The sequence below is a fragment of the Lygodium microphyllum genome, chromosome 17, assembly GCF_053477565.2.
Source record: "Lygodium microphyllum isolate KBCC chromosome 17, Lygodium_microphyllum_v1.1.10, whole genome shotgun sequence".
NCBI lineage: Eukaryota > Viridiplantae > Streptophyta > Polypodiopsida > Schizaeales > Lygodiaceae > Lygodium > Lygodium microphyllum.
In genome coordinates this window covers 117,658,358-117,663,507 of record NC_141151.1, presented here as the reverse complement: position 1 = coordinate 117,663,507, position 5,150 = coordinate 117,658,358, and the positions used below count along the sequence as shown (strand labels likewise).

General features: G+C 41.5%; 1 long non-coding RNA gene across 1 annotated transcript; it reads left to right on the top strand.

Moving 5' to 3' along the window:
• Window positions 1-343: 343 nt before the first annotated feature.
• Window positions 344-3,030, top strand: LOC148022285 (uncharacterized). The gene is made up of 3 exons (XR_015694477.1): window positions 344-920; window positions 1,019-1,600; window positions 2,569-3,030. It is a non-coding gene; the product is annotated as an uncharacterized LOC148022285 (long non-coding RNA).
• The last annotated feature ends 2,120 nt before the right edge of the window (window positions 3,031-5,150 follow it).

The following is a 5,150-nucleotide window of genomic DNA, read 5'->3' as shown; positions in this document are numbered from 1 at the left end:
CTCATTCAATAATAATTTATAAGTTGGAAGGCCTAGTTGTTGAAGTAAAGGCCCGATGAGAAAAGACAAGAGCATAAATCAACATTGAAGCACTTGAAAATAGTAATAGTGATGTAATGCAGCATGTCCTATGAAAGCCAATGCTAAATGGGAAAAGGGGCATAAACTATGTAAAGGCATGCACTCTTAACAATGGAGACATGCACCTGAAAAAGATGGACCATGTTGTGATGGACATATTATGCAAGATGCAGACATGGGCATATTATGCAAGATGCAGACATGGGCATATTATGCAGGATGGAGACATGTATTGATCACTTTATCATGGACTTTGCTAGCATCCCAGATGAGGAATACATACCATTTGGGGGTCTTGTACGTTTTTGCGAAGAGAAGAATGCAAACTAGAAACGAACAGAGGGATTAAGGCAACTTAATGAGAAAGGATTGTGAGACTTGGATTAATTATGCATCGAGAAGGGATGGAGGGCATAGAGATCATGGATTGTAATGTGATGGGTGCAAAATGCGTGAATGGAGGAGGAGGGAGGGGGGCAAGAAGGGATTGGAGAAGTGTAAATACAACAATGGTGTGTGTGGATGGTGGGGGACTAATGAAAGGGAGGGAGAGTGGGGTGAGGTAGGATCTCACATCCGAGGGGATCCCACCAACCAGCGACCCACGAAACATACATAAGGGCACCTTCCTCTCTCTCTCTCTCTGCGTCTTGGCCTACGGTTCATGTGTGAGACCGGATCAGTTAGGGCGGGGTGAGCCTCCGATTGTCAGGCGAAGAGGAGAGAGAGGACGAGAGTCCCCCCCCCCCCCTTCCTTCTCTCTCTCGCTCTCTTTCTCCCTCTCGTCTTCGTCTGGTGACCCGAGGCTCTCCGCCACGGAGCTTAATAACAAAGCCATGGTGTGATCTCTCTCTCTCTCTGTGTCTGTCTGTCTGGACTCGGCTTCCTTTGCTTTTAGAAGCCATTATTGTTAACGGGCTGCCTTTGAGTATTGTAGTTGGCGCACCAACAGGGCGGGCCTCAGCTCCCTTTGGAGGGAATGTTCAGTCTGCTTCGCCCTCGCCCTCGCCCTACCATACCAGTTGGTAGAGGTGCGCCAACCGGTCGCAATATCAATTCCTCCCAGCTGTCTGCCGCGCACGGTCCCATAAGCACCCGCATCCTCAAGAATGGTGCTCGGGCAATATCCCACCAACTCTTAAGCGAAAAAACATATATTTCAAAATTTAGCATTCTTACTTGCATGTATTTGACATTCTCCTTTTAAATAGAGCTTTATTAAGTTTAAGGTTTTTAAAGCTAGCTTGGTAAAACTTGGCAGCTTTTTTAGAGTTTCTCCAATTCATTTTACACTAACCCATATTTTTTCCCCTTTTTAAGCAATGAGCTCAATGAGGTGGGTCCCTATGCTAGGGCTATAATAGCTCGATGAGTACTTTTATCAACTCTCTTTCTCTCTCATTCGGATATAATTGAGTAGGGGGGATTGAGTATGGCTACTACATGCCCTAGGTGCACCAAGGCGATGCAAAGGAGGAGGACAAAGAGGAAGTCAAGGTGGATGTAGCTACAACATTAGGTATCCTATCGCATAAGTTAACCAATAATATAATTCTACTTTTTATGACATAGATTATACAAATCAAACATATAAAACAATGTATCTTTTACATAGGGTGCGGTTAAATTTCAAAGAGAAAAGGTGTAAATACAAAGAATATAAAAAGACCCTTCAATTGAGCATTTTTTCATCAAAAGATTCAAGAAATTATGTATAAAGGATCTACTTATACGTCTTTTAATGCATATGATAGGTATAGTTTCTTAAGAATGCCTACTCCAAGGCTCCACCATAGGATTGCTAATAAGCTTTAGTCATATCCTACATGTATTATCAACTTTCGCCATGCCTTTTTGAAATAGGCATCTTCCCAAATTTGAAAGCATCATGTACTCTCACAAATGGTGATGAGCTAGCTAGCTCTCTCTCTCTCTCTCTCTCTCTCTCTCTCTCTCTCTCTCTCTCTCTCTCAATCACAATCTATCTTTGCCTCTCTCAATATACACACATATATATATATTCATGCAAGTGTGTTTTGTAGGAAGTAGACAATGGTTGGCAAGCATGATACAACATCACAAAAAAAAAGGCATTAATGCACATGCCATTTGTGTCGTAACCAAGGAGTCCATGTAGCTATTTGTGAAATACACCAGCATACAACTTCGATTTTTACTGCATAATCCTCTCACTTTCTTCTTTCTCCCCCTCTATCATGCAATAAACTTGTGTTTTTGTAACTAGATCCAAGAGCTTAAGGTAGCAAGAGATGCTACCCAAAAGAGATTAGAATGAGGGAGAATTTATTTTCTATGTTAAAGTTAGGGGACCTAACCCCAACTTGTGACCTAACATCTTTTTCTTTGTGATAGAGGAATCTAATTTCTTTGGCAATGGACTTGTAGATTACTAGAGGTGTTATACAATGGATAGGAATGGGAAGATCTTAAGAATATCTAAGAACTCTTTATTTCATTGTTTTTCAGGTGGAGATTAAAGATATCAGTGTGGTATGGCTATTCTTTCCCAAGTGAAGATTGGAAAGATCAATTATTATTGTGCATGCATAGAAGTGGAATGGGTCTCATAAATGAGTAGCTCATGGACACTCCTTGATTTGTGACATGTGACTTTTCCAACCTTCGCATTCTCATGAAAGAGGTTAAAGATGAGGAGAGGGATGTTTTCATGGTAGCATAGAAGGCCTCCTTTATTTCCTTCCTTTCATCTACTTTGAACCTATTGCACCTATGAGTTTAAGCCCATCTTTTCTGGGGTATCAATAGTGCTAATTGGTCTTGGTCTATTTTTGCATCATCTTGGGAGATGCAAATGAAGAGCTTATTAGAGGCTCTACATATTTCAAAGGTCGTGTGTCTTCTATATGACACTCATACCCCAATGGACCCCCAATTTCAAACTTTCATACAATGACAAGTTGACCTCTATTTGAAGTCTCAAGTTTGAGGAAAATTTGTGTAAAAAGCAAATTTCTTACAAAAAGATCACTATAACAATTCTTCGTAAGTTCAATCAAGCCATGTTGTTGGTGCCAAATTCACACACACACACACACACATGCACATGCACACACAAAGCATCAATTGGTAGCCATCCATCTCTCTATGATTGTGTCTTGTGCATTTTATGGTTTCATAGGTAAAATCCTTGGTAGATGCACACTATTCATGCATTTCAGGTTCAATTACTTGAGCACTAGTGCATCTACCATGATGCATTGCTCATCCACCATTGTGCACATGTGCATCCACCAATGTGCACCCCTGCATCTACCACTATGCACCTACACATTCATCATTGTGTATCCACCATAGTGCACTCTAGTGCACATGCACTTGTGCACTAATGCACTAGTGCACCCACCCTGCACCCACCCTATACTTAGTCTAGTACACTCATTTGTGTGTGCACCCTTGTGTGCATACCCCTTTGCATTCTAGTGCATCTTCCTTAATGCATGCCATCACACCATGGCACTCACATCACTAGCCTAGTACAACCTCCTTACACATGTGCACATGACCCTATATACTAGTGCACACCTACCACCCTTGTACACATAGTAGAGTGCATGCCTCTCTTGCGCAGCCATGCACCTAGCTACATCATAGTGTGCACACACATAATCATGTCCTAGTGCACCCCCCTATGCCACCCCCATGCACACATGACCATGCACATGGCCTCTCAACTTACACTCATTGAGGTAAAGACACACACTTGACCAAGGAGGGTAAAGCCTTGAAAACTCACATAATCCAAAAAGTCGACTCATGTTAACATGAAAAAACATAAGCAAAATTCATATTAACAATCAAATGAAATATTGACTTATGATGCGATTGCTTAAGTGAGTAAAATAAATATGATTACATTGCTTATTAAATTGTAAATTCAACATTTGTTAGCATGTTTGTGCATTGTGCACTTGAATATAAATTGAAAAAGCGTGATGATTACATGTGAACAAGATGGATTAGGTAAGTCAATGGAAACATGAGTGAAACATTAAGCATACCACATAGGCTTGTCTGAATAGACAATGGTGAGGCTACCAAAACAAAAGCAATTGAGAAAAGCATAACTCAGAAACTACTAAACCTTTGAGAAGAAGACTTAGGGCCATAAAATCTCTACATAAGTGCATGCACTTGAGACCTCAATCCTAGTAGGCCAATTCATATTGTAAACATTCCTATCTGCAACCTAATCAACTAATTCATTGAGCTAGTTAACTTAGAGACTATGTGCACCACATCAAGCACTATGGACAGAGCCAAATTTTAGGACAAGCCTCAAACAAGTTACATGCTACCATTGAGACCTTCCAACATGTTGCGGACTTCAATCCCTCCATTATGACCCATGAGGCCATGGAATGGAAGCTCATAGAGCTGTAGACCAAGGGCACAAGTACTCTTAATGGATTACTAGTAGACATCAATAGTGACACAAGGTAGTAGCTTTCGAATAGGCAAGGAGAGATGGATAGTATCTTAAGAATACTATGAATGCTAGAGTCGCAAGATCCTCACAAGTGAAAGGTGAGAAGGATCGAATCTTGCATGCGAGAGCTATGGCAGGAGAGCAAGAGCAAGGAAGAGAGAGACAAGAAATGGGAACTCCAACAACCACAATGTGTGGCCGGGCCTTCCTTTATTCAAACTGTCACTAAAAGAATAAAGAATAAGTGACTGTGATGGGCACCCGCCACCTGCAGTGTGCAGTGGCGGGTACTATCAGTGTAGTAATACACAGGCAGCTAGGCAGAGGCGCCTTTACCCCCAACAATCTCCCACTTAAAGGAAAATTTGCCCCAGTGAGAGAGAAAAAAGAAAAGACAGTACAACATGTACACATGTACAACAGGATGAGGAAAAAGATGTCATCTCATTCAATGCCCATCAATCTCTTGAGGAAGGCAAAGCGCTCGGTAGTGAGGCTTCTCATGAGCAAGTCTACAGGATTTTGCTTAGTCGAAATCTTGACAAGGTCAACAGACCTGTCCTTAACGACCTCGCGAATGAAGTGATACCTCACCTCAATA